The 18,110-nt window shown below is 37.9% G+C and overlaps 1 protein-coding gene across 1 annotated transcript in view; it reads left to right on the top strand.

Annotated features, from left to right (window-relative positions):
* The first annotated feature begins 1,739 nt into the window (after positions 1-1,739).
* The window catches only part of LOC135712947 (protein enabled), a 95,591-nt gene continuing 79,220 nt past the window's right edge, over positions 1,740-18,110 (top strand). The window contains exon 1 of the mRNA XM_065236047.1: positions 1,740-1,758. The gene's annotated coding sequence lies outside the window, so the exon portion shown is untranslated. The remainder of the gene's footprint in view (positions 1,759-18,110) is intronic.

The following is an 18,110-nucleotide window of genomic DNA, read 5'->3' as shown; positions in this document are numbered from 1 at the left end:
TTTTTGAGGATCAAACAAGATAGGACGAAGTTGCATCCATAAATAGACCCAATTTGGGGACAATAGACCCATATTACATACATTTCCCTGGTGAGTTATTGTCTCAAAAAAAGTAAGTTTTTCAACTTTTCGTGGTTTCTGGTAGCAAACGACATAATAAGCATATCTAAGCATACCATTTAGCAGTAGAATATCGTTTGCAGGTAAATTAATTGATGAGTTATGATTAAAAACGTAATCGATGGCTGCATATTAGACCGAGGTTAGGGACGTATACCCTAATTGTAATTTTTAATTCATTTGAGCCTCTGAATGGATCAGCTAAAAACAATTATCGATCGGTTAGTCTAGCGTGTTAATCAAATGGAAGTGATTCATAGTTATGGGTGATCCATAATTGTCGGGTCAGTGCATACATACTTAAACGTAAGTTTTTTTTCTACGGTCATAAACGACGTGTGCGACCACAACAGTTCCTGTAAATTGTTATATGCGGATGATTTTAAACTTTACTTATGATCAAGTCGATTGTTGATTGCTGTGCACTTCAATCCGATATTGAACGACTAACATTGTGGTGTCAAACGAACGTAATGCTAAACCATGCTAGTAACCGTATCGATTGAGGTGCTGTGCTTCAGGAAACCAATATCCACGCATTGCGTCTAGAAAATCATCTCGTGAAACTTACACAACTACGCATTGTGAAAAAAACGGTTCCGGGTCATTTGGCCGAATGCCGTTTCGCCGAATGCCGTTTGGCCGAATCCCAAACAAAAAAAAAACCTCAAAAGAACTGCTCATGCATGGAAAAAGCATAAATATCCTGTTTTTTTTCCTGCGTTTACTGTGCAAACATAACTAGAACAACAAAACCCCAAAGAACTGCTCATGTTAAAAAGGTTGGCCAAAAACACACTAAAAGCTTATCTTTAAGAGAATAATGAATCCATCGACAATATAAAATTTCAGAATTGATAATTTTCCATTTTGATTTAATTTTTATTCTAAACAAAAAACCAATCATGCAATTTAAAACTCAACTCGTACATTAGAAAATCATTTGCTAGTACAGGATTGAGAGGTATTTGTTTGTTTGCCAAACATATGGTTAACAAAATTTCAGATTTATCGGTAAAAAGAATTCTGACGCAAATGTAACTTTAGCCGGCGCCGGTGGTGTAGTGGTAAGCGTGACTGCTTTCTAACACCCCGATGGGTCTGGGTTCAATCCCAGCCGAGGTCTGTGGGATTTTTTTGAGGCATAAAAATCTCTGGTCACGTCTTCCTTCGGAAGGGAAGTAAAGCCGTTGGTCCCGGCCCATGTGTGTTGAATGGGTGCGATATCCTACGCAGGTGTGGAAGCTGCCTTCCTGCACATTAGATTGCCGTCAATAAATGGCAATCGATGTCCGTCGGTGATTGGCACCAGATTGCGGAACAGAGACCGACGTTAAATAAAGGAAAGAAGAAGAAGCAAATGTAACTTTAACAAAACCTTCCGTTTGGACGAAACTTTGAGGAAACTAGGGGAACAGAAGTGAAAAGTGTGTCCGATTACTCCAGTTATGAAGCTTAAAAAATGAATGGCTAGGTATATACTTTTCAGCACTGTGGTTTCTCAGTAATATGTTATATAAAATTAGCTTTATTCAAAGATTAATCATGTCATTCAATTTGTTTATTTTCAGATCACAATTCCTGAACCAGGCCTGACGAGTTGATTGTCTGGGTTGTTTAATACAATAGTTTAAAAAGGTAATTTAATTGTTGCTGAGAACAAATAAAATTTAGCATTATCAGTGTCAAACAATATTTTAAAAATTCACATGGCGTTTCTGGGCTATAATAGCCCAGTGATTCCTCGTGGAAGTGCACAGGATTTCTCGGCTTCCATCAAAGCGAGTGTCACGTCAACACATTCCTATCCATTCCTTTCTTGACCTGCGTTCGGGTGCGGCCGGCGCTGGTATTGTCTAATTTGAGATCACCATTTTTATGCATTGAGGATGATTGCTATTCCCAAGCATCGTCTATTGGTTCTCTGTGTAATTACAGCTGATTTGGCAGTAACAGAGTACCCGAGTAACAATTTTGGTTTTGTTAGGGTTCTTTAGACTATGATTTAGACTTGCAGAATACTTTAAAACCGCAATAAATTTTGAAATGTTACTAGAGTAGTAACTGTGGGTGGTCATTCATGCTCATGCTCTTGCTCAAAATATCATAAAATATTTAAGTCGCAGTTATGGGCAAACATTCGGCACTGTGTAAATTTTTAACAACAACATGAATAGTTTATTTCCATTTTTCATACATATTCTTATACAAACTATGAAGTTCTCTAGAAAATCCGGATCGCCACCAAATTTGACCAAATTTGGCACAGTTGTTGGGGATCTCAATACAGATCGAAAGAATAGAGGAGAGCAAGGGGTTGAGATCAGTCATATAAACTTGAGTCACCCTAATACTCATGCTCACATCGCTCGCTTGACATATGTTGTGAGACAGTTGCCGCCGTCATTGTCATTGGTTTTGAATGGTTGTAGCCAGAGGTGGTATATAAAAATTTGGCATTATCACTTCTAAAACGTTGGGAATAAACATAAACCATCTCTGGCTGTAGCACCAACTCGATCATAAGTGTTGTAATATGAGGAGCTGGGTGGCCTTAGAGTTACCTTTATGCATACTGAACAGATTGTGGGTTTAATTGGCTAGACTTTTCAAACTCAAGAGCCGTTAAGCACTTTCTTCCATAACATGAACACAACACTTTAATTTAGCATACCGTTTACCAAAACAAAGCCTGGTAACACTTTTGCACAACATCCCAGTGAATTCTCATGGTGAAGTACAGAGGATCTTTTGGTTTTCAATGAAGCGAGTATCACGTCAACACTATTATAAAGTGTGGGATGATTACTAGTCCCAATAATTAGGTTCTTTGATTTGGCAAACCGTGGGAAATCAATCATGCTAATGCTAATGTAGAAAAAAAAGCTCTACCTAAATAACAAGAAATTTTAAATAATTATTGATTAAAAATTACGCAAAATTATTGAAAAATATTTGGAAAATCATTGTAAATAAATCCACTGGCCGGCAGTCGTATTATGGAAGAAAGCCATCTGTAATTTCTCGTTTGCGGTAATTGCAGACAGCTTTAGTTCGGAAGTAAAAGGTTATAGCTCGCTCTATTGCCGATCCAGCAACTCATTTCAGAATGTCTGGAGAGTCAAGCCCATTCACTTTCACTCAAAAAATACCCCACATCAAATGGATATTGGTATCACATACACACTTACAGGTTCGAAAATATTATTTTCAATCCTGGCACATAGATAGTTTAATTTTGACATTAAATTTGTAAATAAGAAATGTCCAACTCTCGCCACCGCTCACCGCCGCTGTTGATTGCTTCTTTTGGAATCCCTTTTACTTTTTCTCCCTAACGCTTCGTATTTCTCTAGTCATAATCACTGCTAGTCTCCCGACAGTCTCCCATGTTATTTCTGATGTATTCCACGCCATTTCAACGTTAGTTCGTTATGTTTGTATGATAATTTTGAGTTTCTTGTTGCGTCTTATAAAACTGTAACACCAGCACGGAAAATAGACAATACCCATCTCCGGGTATTTTCTTAATGAGCTTCACTCCATATATATAACCATTGAATGGTTGATTTTTATTGATTTTGCGTGTGTCCAGTGTTTTAAACCAAGAAGATAAAAATGCATAATGCGTGACAATACTGTGAACAAACTCGCTTCTCAGTAACAATACTACGGTTAAGATTATTTAAAAGTAGTTCTGTATTTTTTGTAGCTTTTAATGCTGCAATGAACTTTTTAAATACTGGGATTTCCCGAACACTGATCCTAGTAGTATTCAATTTAATTGTGCAATGTGTCTTAAGTAAATCGTAAAGGGCCAATCAATCGTTTCTGTGTACGTCTTAAGACCTGATCTATTCACGGCACTGATATACACAGACGCTGGAATGTGCGTGAACATATGTAAAAACATGATACTAGCTTTCTGACCTATCAAAACTACATAAAAAGTTTATATGTACTTATGAACACGGGGCGTGAAAAGGGAAACATTAATAATCTCTATAACAGCCATTAGGCTATAGTAACATACTTTCACTGACCAAACATTCTTTGCTGATAGTTGGCTTTCTATCGACATTAAGTAAAATAGAATTCCCAGCCTATAGATAATCAGATAGAGAAAAGTCCCTCCCACCGTCTAGAGAATACTTCACTGAGCGGAAGACATGCGATTTTATTATATAACGTGCATCTTTCTTTTTCTTGTGTTTCTTCTATGCTACACATGCTATAGGGTGGGAACAGTCGTAATTCAATCCAGGCGCTTGCCGCTTCGAAACAAAACGGTCGGCCTTGGAAGGACGCTTTGCGCTCAAGTTCAATGTAATGGAAAACCAAGACCATCCAAGCACCGCAGTAATGATAATGATGATGGTCATCATCATCATCATCATCATCATTGGAAGCCGTATCATCGACGTATTGGTTGGCTATGTGGAACGTGAACATAAGAGCGGTTTATGTGAAGTTTTTTTTTTTATTCCAATGCGAATTAATCGAGCAACGATTTTATGACCGTATGGTTCGCATCACAGATCGTTTCTCAAAGCTGGCTTGGAGCTGACTTATGTGTGTAGTAATAATGATCATGATAATAGTTTTAAATGATTACATGCTCCTGTGGAATAACTACCAAATTCAACAAGTGCAGGGTGCAGTAATGAGGGGAAATTCCGAAGTATGGTCGATCGAAGATCTATTGTGCTTATTTTTTCATCAACCTAAATTAGCCAATGGTAATATTTGGATGGCCGATAATCTTGAAAGATTCTAAGGAATGCGATATTGTTCATCAGTCATTCTCGCGATTCACGTGGAAAATAAAAATAAATGATTTTTGCTCTATTGACTTCAAGCTTGAAGTAACGAAAACCATGTTATCGGTTCGATCACCTCAACGTGGAATTTTTTTTCAATGGGGCGTTCCGCAGACAGTGAAAAAATTCGAGCTGATTCTCAGGATAAACAAAACGGTATCTGGAAGCTTAATGGAACCCACACGGCATTGCAACCCGACAGTCTGACCTGACACCTGACGAGCCAACTTCGCTTACGGTCGGTGACGTAAAGTTGAAATCTCTATAAATGGCAAGAAGATTAGCAAAACAGCAAATTAACGAAAACGGGGTTTAGACGTTCACAAGTTCGCACTTTGCCTGCCAGGTCAGTGGAATTTCAACCACCATCATTAAACGTTTATTGACATCCTACCGCTACCATTGTTGCTACTGATGGACCATTGGTGGATATTAGTGTAGGGTTGACATACGATTAATTATTGCTCTGCGGTGTGGAAGTGTGAGTATAGTGATGATAGAATTTTGTTTCTCTATTAATTGGAAACTACTAGTTGAAAATGGTAAAATATTGACTTTCCTTTAGTGAACAAGGGTAATTTTGACGTCTTTATGGACTATACTGGGGTGCAAATTGAAAAAAAATTGTTACTAAATAGTGTCTCGTTTTGAACGCTTATGACATGGTCATTTATGAATGAAATTAAATTTTAATCACACAATTTTATTAAGATTGAATGTTAGATATGCCTGCCCCGTAACGTGGGTACATCACCTTATCGTAGTACGTTACGGGATGTAAGATCTACCACCGAGTCCTAGTCCTGACTACTTCAAACTTGAGGAACAGGATTTTTCAGTAATCAAAGGAACACATCTTAGTCCTTGTTACTTTTTATGCCTTGTTGATAGTGACAAGACTCGGATTTGCCTTTCCGAAAATTATCAAGGAAAAAATGAGTTAGTTAGTCTTCATCTATGTGATTCCTAATCTTCTATTCGTTGTGCTCTAGTTTGAAGTGGTTAATGATGCATGGTCATTCCTTAATTTTGTTGCTAAGGCATCCAATTTTGACTGACAAAGGGGCGCGCCTTTGGAGGGTGTTTCAACACCCCGAAGGGTATAAAGAGCGGGTCCTTTCAACTAGAGTCGGATCCTTGCGATAAATGCAAGAATGGAAACTGTAAAAAAAATCGAATACTTCATCATTTCTCAATAGTGATGGAGTAATACGACATGCACTAAACTTAGGTCGCAGTAGTGTTAGGCCCCGAACAGAGGAAAAAAAATAGATATGTTTGGTATAAAGATGATAGTTGTTTACCAATTGTTAAATTTTAAAAATGTATCAATTTTTTCAGCCGTATTCAACCAATTAGGTGCTCGCTCGCTATAACTATCGAGAGAACAGAGAGAAGAGCCGGTACCACTCAGTAATAATTTTTTTTTCTCTTTACTTTTTTCTATTCATTGACCTACATCAGCAAAATACATAAAAAAGGTGGTGCTTAGAATGCTAATCTTATTAAGTAAGGGAAACTTAGACAATTTGACAGCAGTCATGACCTATTCTCTGCTTGACCGGTTTTTACTCGCCCTCTCGAGTTGTTCACTAGTTCGTTCCGATAGTGTTCGTACTCTTTTTTTTTCACGGTGTTTGGTGAAGCATCGCACGACCGCCGCGTGTTGACGATCGGACACAGCCAGTTCTCACTTAGCATCGAAGAAGCTGTTTGCGAACAATCGTTACGCCATCCTAGAAAACGGCGAAAGTTCCACCGTTCTTCGTAAAAGGACTCCCGGAAGACTTGCGGAAGAAAATCGACTTTTACATCGGTAAAGGTCTAAAGTGTACCATGCGCTTGTGCACTGACGGCATCAAGCTGATGGTCCCAGTGATGAACCACTACAAGGGCGTCAAGGCGTTCCTGAAGCAGAAAAACCTTCCTGACATGGAAACAGCCACACTGTCAGATGAATTAAAGCAACATGGATTCAAGCCAATCGACATATTCAAAATGAATACTCATGACGATTCACGTAAGTACTGCGACCAGCTGTATCTGGTTCACCTGGAAAGGAATTCAACATGCTTGAAGGACCTTCAGAGTATCTAGGCCCTTTTCCACATCGTGGTGATTTGGGAACGGTCCAAGCCAGTCTACCGTGATGGCACCCAATGCACGAAGTGTATGCTGTTCGGGAATGGAACAAGAAACTGCCACATGGCCTATCGCTGCAACAATTGTGTCAAGCAGCACGCGCCTGATGCATACAAGCTAATGCAGGACGTAGACCACAAATGTGCCAAATGTGGTGCAGCACATCGGGCAACCAGCAAGATAAGCCTGAAGCGAGCGGATTAATATCCACCAAAAAGCCTCCACGCAGGGGTGCCTAACACTTCGGAAAACTCAAGACGTCGGTCATTTGCGGCAACCGCTGCATCCCGAAGCACCTCTCCACCTCCAGGGCTATCTTGGTAGCTTTAAGGTTCTCCCTATTAACCAACGATCGAGAACGCAGATACTCTGCTTACAACGGCGGAACTTGTTAAACTTGTGACAGAAATCATTATGATACCGCGCACCCGCAGGACCCGAACAGAGCAGCTTCATGCTGCAATATCCCTAATCAATAAGTATGGGCCGTGAAGCCATCAATATTGCCAATTGTAATGCTTACTCGCTCCAGAGCAAGAGCATCGAGTTCGTTGAATTCCTCAACGAACGAAACATCTATATCACCATCTTCACCGAAACACACCTGAAGCCCGAGTTTAACGTCTTCCTTCCAATTTCCGGCTTGTGAGGCTGGAGCGAACCAGCTGCGGGAGAGGAGGAGTGGCCATAGCGCTAAAGAGGAACATCTACTGTCGGCTGCTGATAAGCTTCAGGCTGAAGATAATTGAAGCCGTAGGGTGGAAGTTTCTACTCCTGTCGCCCCATCAACATCGTTGCGGCTTACTGCCCAAACAAGTCAACATCAAGGACGGGTCGGCAGCAGACCTGCTACAATATATTTCCAAGCTAATACAACGGCGGGAAAACTTCATCATCGCTGGCGACTTGAACGCCAAACATCAAGCTTGGGGCAAAAGTTGGTGCAATCAAAATGGCACTATCCTGTAAAATGACCTGCAGGAAGCGCAGTACAACATCTTGAGTCCGGACACTTCCACCCGGTTAAATAGTTCCGGTTCCACGCCACCATCGACATCTACATCAGCAACTTGGCAAACAACAGCTCGCAACCTGTGGTTTGCCAAGAACTCAGCTCGGACCACTATCCGGTGGTGCCGAAACCGATTCGAAGTTTCCCGACAAAGTTTTCCAACACTGCGTTGACACCAGTGTAATATGCCGAACCTTTAGAGGCGCACTAAAGACCTCATTAGACTCCGCAACACCATTCGTAGGCAGTATCAGCGTACTGGTTTGCCTAACATGAAGACCAATTGCAATCGCTTAAACAAAATCATCCAAGCCAGGATGGTGGATCTCAGAAATAACGATTTTGAAAACAAGATTTGCTCTCTCCCAGATTGTGCTAAGTCATTATGGAACATGGCAAAGATTTATAAAATAAGCGGGGCCCATCCCTCCCCTTTTCCCTCTTTATCAGAATTGTGATCCATCCTTACTCATAACCCCAGTTGAAAAGGCCAATGCTCTTGGTCAACACTTTGTGAATTCACATAACCTTGGCCAAGCCATGGTGAGTAAGTAGAACATCGGCTGATGAGGTGATATCAGCCATTAAATCAACTAAGAACATTAAGGCCGCTGGTGTCGATGGAGTGATCAACCTTGAATTGAAAAACTTGAGTGTCGTCTGCTGGTATTTTCAAATGATAATAACATCTTTCTCAAAGAGCAATTCGGGTTTAGGAAAGGCCACTCTACCATCCACCAGCTCGCACAGGTTACTAACATCATTAAACGGAACAAGTCCGTTTCCACGACATCTGCCAAGATATTGTCGGACGGTGAGAAGGCGTTCGACTAGCATGATGGCCTCGTGTACAAGCTGCATCGATACAACTTCCTGATCTTCCTTGTTAAAATCATCAAAAACTACTTGTCGGGTAAATGATTCCAGGTCTTCTTGAACAATCCTCCTTCTGATACGTTCAACGTTGATGCTGCGGTTCCCCAGGGTAGCCTACTTGGTCCTATCCTCTTCAACATCTTCACGTAAGATGTTCCTCCCCTTCCGGGTGGTGGTATTTTGTCAATGTATGCGGATGACACTGCCATCATCTATAAGGGTCGAGTGATCCGTGCTCTAAAGAGAAAACTCCAATCAGGCCTGGATGTTCTGTCCAACTATTTCAAAATCTAGGAGATTTGTATCAATGCAGCTAAAATACAGACCATACTATTTCCGCACTTCAATTCACCTCGGCTTGGCCCCCCTGGTACCTTGAAAGTCCACCTTGATAATATTCCCATTGAATGGTCGAGTGTAGTCGTCTACCTTGGTCTCACCTGTGATAGCAAGTTGTTGTTCCGTTCCCATGTGGACAAAACATCCACCAAGTGCCACATATTTATTAGGTCACTCTACCCACTAATCAGCAGAATGAACACGCTTTTCCACAAGCTTGCCGTTCACAAGCAAATCATCCTCCCCGCGATTGAATACAGAACACAAATCTGGGAGGGTGTGCTAAATGCCATCACCTTAAACTTCAAAGGATTCAGAACAAGATCCTTAGGATGATCTTCAACAGTCCCCCACAGACTCAAAATGCTGAGATTTACCGCCTAGAGGAGCAGAGTACACTCAGCCTTGAAATGTTCACCTGTCTGAGATCAAATCACTAGATCATACGCGAGCTTGGCAATTAGGTTAAGTTATTATTGGTTAGGTAGGATATCAAATTCGTTTTTAAATTCAAGCAAAACGCAAAAAAACTAGTTGAAAAACGTAGACATAAGATGTAGAGCCCTTAAGACTAATCAATTGAAATGACGTAATTTTACTACTATACTGACAGCAGTCATCGTTTGACTGCCAAGTGCTATATAAAGCAGTGCTATTTGAGTTGTACACTAAAAAAATATTGAAATCTAAATAGTATAAAAGTTACGCTAAATCGCAACTCTCCGTACCGACGCAAAGGTCGGTATAAAGGGAGAGAATGCAAACTTAGTATAAAAATGGTTTATGCGTGGCATAGTATAAAATCGAAATACAGTTTATTCAAGAGAATGTATTTTTCGCTTCTTTATTTTATTTATGGTAAATATTATTGTTTTCAAATAAAAATAAAAATTGTCTCAGGAAGGTTTTTTAATTATTTTATTTCTTATGAATATTGTTTCAAAAATACTTACAATTTAGTAGAAATCCGCCGGGACGAAGCTCTTCACCAGCACAAAGCTCCGAAGAGAATCCAGATGCTCTTTTTCCTATCATTTTAGTAAACACTGATCGAATTCCACTCCATTTTTCGGACTTAGAATAATTTTGACGAAAATTTTAATCGAACCAATGTATAAATTTTGAAAAACCATAAGATGCATAAAATTTAATCTATATTCGTTTTGTAATATTTTTGAGTGTACATGGAAAACGAAACGAGCTCAGAGAGAGTGAGTCACTTTTACTCATTCGGATGGATAAATTTCTAAAAGCGGAGGTCACTCTCAGCGCATAAGTAAACTATTCTTTAAGAAATTTTCTAAATACGAATCAGTAAAAGTGACTATCTCTGCGTAAGATTCGTTTTCAGTGAAACTTGCTCGGCTACACGGTAAAAAAAAGTACCCACAAAAACTTAATTTGAAATTCCTGAAAAAAACGAAAGTTATAGCCGTTGCTACTTTTTTCAAAAAAGCTAAAAATAAAATAGCAACAATGGTTCATTTTGAGTTGTTCATATGTTGCTCATATCATTATGCAGTTTTGTTGTCATTTAGCATGTTGTTTTTTTTTTTCATGCAATAACAACTCAAAAAAGTTAACCCATTTTTGCTTGACAAAGGAGCACACCTCAAATAAATACCAGTTATAATCGTTGGACTGTTTAATATTTCATCGGATATTCAATATTAAGTCCAATGGAAATGAAAAAAAAAAGATGATTTTGGAAATCACATATTTTGAGTTTGTTGCAGTATTGCAAGAAACGGATGATATGCAATCTTTATTGAAAGAAAATAGGATAAAGAATAATGAAATTTATGAAAATAATAACTAGAACTATACGTTGATATATGGGAATTAATCCATTCTTTTGGAAGTTTTATATGGTGCAATAAAATAATCAAATTGACATTCCATTTTTTTCAATTAAAACGTTTGCTGGGCTATAAATAAAGAGCACAGATAAAGATGAATTGAATTGAAGTTGAGTTAAATAAGTTCTAGTTGAAAGCCGCTTGTCTGTCATAAATATTTGTGCCTCAAATTTGCACCTGCAACATAAATATTTGTGATGCCAGGTACATTTTGATTTCTAAAGTTGTTTTACCATGACTAATATTAGTAAGTTTCCGAAAGTTGGATGAACATGATTGGAACCTAATTATGATTAATAAAGAAACTGATTTTCTAATTTCAAAAATTCAAAATTAGTTTTAGGAAAAATATTAAACAAAAATTAAGGTTATGATCGACAGTACCTCTTCGATGCTCAATTTGAGGGTTGTTAGCCGTCATACATTCGTGGTTGTACTTTTCAATACGCCTTACGGAATTTCTGGGGTTACCCATAACTTTTGTAAGCTTATGTATGATGTCTGCTTGTCTAGGTAATTATTTTTCAGCTTTCTTCGTGAACGAAATTTTTTTCAAATATACGTTTTATTTACGTAGCATCAAATTACTGGCCCCGGCGTAGTGGTTAACATTTATACCTGTCACGGCAAAATCACAGGTTCAAATATTATTCCGGATAAGTCACGAATGACTCGAGAGTGTTAAAGTGACTATAAAAAAATTAATAAAGTTGTGAACAAGAAATAGTAAAAAGTTTTAAAATCCGTCCACAAAGATCGCTGTAATACACAGCAAAAAAATAATTTTGATATCACATCAAAGTGGATGCACTACAATCATGTCGAAAATTTCATGTAATTTTTATGACCAAATAAATAAACAAATGCAGTAAAAGCAGCGTAATGTCAGTTCATGCATTGTATTAATGATAATTTTGTCCTTTTTAGCAAGTAATATTACACCATATTTTCGACATGATTGTAGTGCATCCACTTTGACGTGATATTAAAATTATTTTTTTGCTGTGTAGGCTAAATTATTTGTCCCAATTCAAAATGATCCAAGTTAGAGATGGACAATCTGATTCAGAGTCACTCATAAAATCTGGATTAGTATGTACACAGCAAAAAATAAATTTTAATATTACATCCAAGAGGATGCATTTCAATCATGTCGAAAATCTCATGTAATTTTTATGGCCACAAAAATAAACCAATGCAGTAAAAGCAGCGTATTGTCAGTTCATGCTCTGTTTTTATGATAATTTTGTACTTTTTGGCAAGTAATATTACACCATATTTTTGGCACGATTGAAGGTCATCTACTTTGAGGTGATAACAAAATTATTTTTTTGCTGTGAAGAGTGAATGATCCACTATTTATTTTTTATTGAGACCCGAATCATCGGCTCATCAGAGTTTAATCACTCTTTCAATACTCTCCGATTGAAAACAATAAGGATTCAAACATAGGCTGTTAAACATGATCATATGAAATGCACCCTATTCAGGCAAGGTCACTATTTAATTTAATTTAATTTGTATCCATTAATTATTAATATACCGCCAGTTCCTCCGGGGCTTCTGGAACCGTTTATAGGGACATTGGGTGACCATTGCCACTCCGCTAAACTGGCATAGTCTCTAATGACATTTCAATTAAATTCTGACAATATAGATGTGCCACATGGTAGGGTTGTGCAAAACAAAGGTTTATCGTTATCGCAATATATGTTGGTTTAAATATCGGTATCGCTATCGGTATCGTACCAAATTTCGTTTATCGATATCGGACAGATATATCCGCTAATGGTTGAACAATAAACATTGTTTGTAGCCTTTTGAGTAGATTTTAAATAAACAATGCAAAAATGCATTACAAATGATCCTGGTCCACACAGCTTCTGAACTGAACTGTAAAAATGGGTTCTAAAATAGATCGATATTCCAAGATGAGGAACAGATATTAAGGCAGCCTTATGAATTACCACTTCCTCTGGGGATTCCGGAACCTGCTCCAGCAGCACTTGGTGATCATTGTCACTCTTCTCAGTTGGCATGGTCTCTAAAATATTATCCATGCATTTCTGAAAATTTTGATATTCCACTCGTCTGGTTTTGCTGAAATCAGGGATTGGTGATATCCTCCAGAGTTTCTGGTACCTATTCTGGGAACATTGGGTGGCCATTATCACTCTGCTCAATTGGTATGCTATAATGAATTATCCATAAATTTCTGAAATGTTTTATATGCGGCACGCCTTATAAAGATATTTATTACTATCCTAAACTGGTTTGCTTCAATCGATGCCTCTGGCGCTTAAGCGTAAGTGTTCTACAGATTAAAAGTTTCTTCAACTCTGACTAAACATAATTTTACCATGATGTTTCCTGTTCATTCAAGAGGAATCTACTATAGGTACTATAACTCCTACTGGATGGTGGTGAGCTTACAAATGAGTCGGTGTTACCAACAACGCTATTAAATAACTGCGTTAGATCGTAGCACTAAGATACATGTTGCTGATTCTTCCAGATTGAAACTTGTTCTATCCATATATTTCTTTACTTTGCACCAGTCTCCATACTCATTACTCTCGTTCTAATTGCAATTATTGAAGCATAAATTTTAATTATTTGATGATCTGAATTTTATTGCCTTTCAATTGTATTTACGATTTTGTAGGATGATCAGTTGTTATAAAGCTCTTAATTAGTCGAAGAAGCTATAAACTGGCATATTATTTTCTTGCAAAATGAACGATGACCTTTAGGATCATACTTGTTTTTACCAGGTTTTCTTCAAACTAGTTGGCACAAGTTTCTGCATTGATGTGCTAAAACACTTTCATTCCTTTTATGGATATCAATAACAAGCATAATGTTGAATCCAACTCCTTAAGAACAAATTCTACTATACTTACTTCGTGAGATGGTTTTTCGAATTGTGATTAATGTTAATGAACCTTTTATTAAAATCATAGCGGCTGACTCAACGTACAATTATCTTGCCAGCTGAGCTGTAGGCCGCCCTTCAGGCACCATCGTAAAATGTTCACGCCATCTGATACAAATTCGCACTTTGGTGTAGATAGACTATTCCTCCACTGACTGGACGGCAACTAATCATCTGGTTACAAGAGAATGGCTTACCGTCGCAACGTTATTTTTCAGCTCTTGGAACAACGACTTCGTTCCAAAGACTGACTGCAATCGTATAATTTTAATGACCACACGATGCATTTTTGCATTAACAAGCACAAATCCAAGATTGAAGCACCTGCATGCCGAGACGATTGTAATCAGAATTTCATTAAGTTTTCAGAAGCTTAAATAAATGACGGGCTGCACCAATGTTAGAATTCTTGGATTGTAACGCTTTGATTCAATCGTAAATCGTCTCGTATTCAACAAACAATGCACTTCATCTATCTTACATACAAAATGCCACTAACAATGGATCAGATTCATTAACATAAAGTCATTAGCACAAAGAGTTCAGCACCCTTTGAGTGTGATTCAACCACCAACTGGTTTAGATTAAAAGTGTTCAATTGTCAAGGCACATTAAGGTATTAGCATCTCAAAAAAGGAGTACAATCTAGAGTGTGCGTACTTATCGAAGTCACTTTAACAGCAAACATGTAGGTATTCAGGGGTAGCGTGGCGATAAGCACTCGTCGTAAGGTGTGTGAATATGGCCCATAGCGATTGTCCAGAGCAACGGCAGAGTGCGAGAGACTGCCCATTATCCTGTCATTCAATTCAATAACCATCGTGGTGGAAAAAAAGATGATAGTGTGGCTTTAGGTTCAACGGCTTCAGTGACCGGTGTCTGTTTGTCTGTGAGATAAATATTATTCAAGAGCTCTGACATGAACGAAAGAGTCCTATTATTTAATAAGTTATTACGCAGGACAGGCTGCTGAACAGAGTCGAACACAAAAGGCGTTTCCGCTGTGGAGCATCATCCACTCAATCATGGGCTTATAAAATGAAATGACGCGACAATGGTGTATACTGACCTGTGGTCGTCTGTCATTGATATCGTTTAATGGCCATTTCTTTTCTTAAAAAAATTGCTTCATTATACTATAAAAGCAAGTTGTTCATTTCTGTGGTTTATGATCATCTTCTTCTTCCTGGAATTGACGCTCTTATACGAGCATGTGCCTGCCCTCAGCATAGAATTCTTTAAAGCACTTCCACAGTTGTGCCAACTAATATGTGATTTTTCTATATTGCACAACGATACTTTACGCTTAGGGAAGTCGACAAAAATTCTACACTGAAAGTTTTTCTAGACCGTACCCGGGATCGAATCAACCGTCTTCGGATTTTTTTTCCTCTGTTCAGGACACCACTGCGACCAGTAATTTGATCTATTGTAGTATATCCCGTGTCCTTAGTTTAATACATGTCGTATTACTCCATCACTATTGAGAAATATGAAGTATTCGATTTTTTTCATTTTTTTCATTCTCGCAATTATCACAAGGATCCGACTCTAATTGAAATGTCCTGGTCTTTATACCCTTCGGAGTGTTGAAACACCCTACAAAGGCGCGCCCCTTTGTCAGTCAAAATTGGATTCCTTAGCAACAAAATTAAGGATTGACACCGAAAATGAGCATACATCAGAACCCTAGTCTAAACCACTTCAAACTAGGGAACAACGAATAGAAGATTAGGAATCACATAAATGAAGACTACACAGCAAAACAAAATGTAATATTGATCAACGTAATTCAAGCTGATGTATTAAATAATTATGTAATAGCAGCAAGCAGATACAATATTACATCAATAGATGTAATTTTGTTCGCAAAATCGATGTACATCGTACAACGTAATATTACACAACCGGCGGAATGACCTCTGTGCAGCTGTTTGGATGTAATATTCAACAACTTTTTTTTCTGTGTAACTAACTCATTTTTTCCTTGTTTCAAGATCATCCTCGGTGGACAAAGCCGAGTTCCCCTAGTTTGAAGTAGTCAGGACTAGGAATCGCTGGTAGATCTTACATCCCGTAAGGTACCATGAAAATGTGATCTACCCACGTTACGGGGTGTCTTCGGATTAGTAAAACTGTCCCTTAACTGCACAGCAAAAAAATAATTTTGATATCACATCAAAGTGGATGCACTACAATCATGTCGAAAATTTCATGTAATTTTTATGACCAAATAAATAAACAAATGCAGTAAAAGCAGCGTAATGTCAGTTCATGCATTGTATTAATGATAATTTTGTCCTTTTTAGCAAGTAATATTACACCATATTTTCGACATGATTGTAGTGCATCCACTTTGACGTGATATTAAAATTATTTTTTTGCTGTGTGGTTAGTTTATATTATGCAACTGTCGTTTATGATCTTGCTTGAATTCATAAAAGTGGATTTAGAAATCACAGGATATGATTGATTAATGTTTGTAAATTAATAAATTTCATCCTGTGTTAGAAAAAAAGGATCAATATCGCGAATTTTTTTAGCGAACAGAAACACTTAAAAGAATGCGATGTTAAGCATTTTATTGAACATATTTTAAATCACATTTTCCCAAATTTTTGTTTTTTAAATGTGCAGCGAAGTGGCACTGCAGTCGTCTTAGTGATGGCATCCTCAGCGTGAAGCGATTTGCGGGCGCAAACGATTTGCAGCAGGAGGTAGTCCTAGAACATAATGGATAAGAGCTTCATGAACTAGAATGTTTAAACTAGTGAAGTACCTGGCCGATTGCAAAATATTGATTTTTGACAAAATGGCGCGTGTTTGAAAAAAGTGGTCTGATTTTCAGGCAAAAATATCAAGTATCATCGTTTTTTATAAAAAAAAAACCAATGATAAATATAAAAACTCAGGTATTTCACTATAAAAAGTTTGTAAAACAAGCTACAAATAAATCAAGTCGATTATTCGATTAGAAATATGACTTACGTTTGAAAAACGCGGTTAAATATAAATTTCATACCAGGAGCGCGCAGGTAGTCCCCTAGTATCCACCCCAAAATAACGCTAAAGAAAATGTTCCTGTATATAACACCAATTTTCCCGTAAGACCAAAAAAAATCAATGTTTTGAACCCGTTACAGTGCCCTAACTTCTTAAGAAGGCATAGATTCAGTTGATTGAGGACAACTTACTTACATACTAATCGCTTCATTTTATCGCTTGTAAATGAAAGAACAATGATCATTTACTCAAGAAGTTATATGAAATCAGGGAATGGATGTAAGCTTAGCCTAGTTGACCCTAAATGGGATATTTAACCCTATATGTCCAGCGCAGTTATATTTATTTAATTCACAACGACTATGTCAGTACACCATAGCATAGCAAAAATGATCTATTTTATCAATAACAAACATTTTTGTTTTTGTTTACTTACCACGCGAAGGGAGGGCCTCAAAATTGAATTTAAAAAAAAAACATATAATTGCAAAAAATGCCGAAATGCTCAAAGTGAGTGTAGGAGCAAAGTTCCAGTAGCGATCGACGCTATTCGACACCAGGGATTCACCAGCTCAACCGTCGATCTGTCGTCTGTGGGATTTTCCGCCTGTTTCCACACAGGAAAGGCACCACCCCTTTCTGTTCATTCACCGCTGTACCGTCATCCGATCTGCAGAATAAAAGTTCCGTCCGTGTTTTTTTTAGTCAGAGAAGCGGAGCGATGAGTAAGCGTTAAGCAAAATCATCTAAAAGATGATTATAAAGAAATAACTCGAAAAAGAAGAGTCTAATAAAAGCTTAAAAACAAGATTCTTAAAGAAGCTTCTCAAGAACATTTTTAAAGAAGCTTCATTCTAGACGCTGCCCATCGCTCCGCTCCTCAATGTAAGAGGTTGTATCCAAGACACGACCGTACATTTGACGTAGGATTACGTGCTCAGTATCAATATTCGGAAACTGAGTTAGGGAAATAATTTTTTCCCATCATGGAAACGCCTGGTTTT

This window comes from Ochlerotatus camptorhynchus, unplaced genomic scaffold (assembly GCF_037179485.1).
Source record: "Ochlerotatus camptorhynchus isolate MF236.1 unplaced genomic scaffold, CSIRO-AGI_Acam_v1.1 ptg000521l, whole genome shotgun sequence".
NCBI classification, from domain to species: Eukaryota; Metazoa; Arthropoda; class Insecta; order Diptera; family Culicidae; genus Ochlerotatus; species Ochlerotatus camptorhynchus.
Note: the sequence above shows the minus strand (reverse complement) of the source record. Positions and strands in the feature narration are given on the sequence as shown.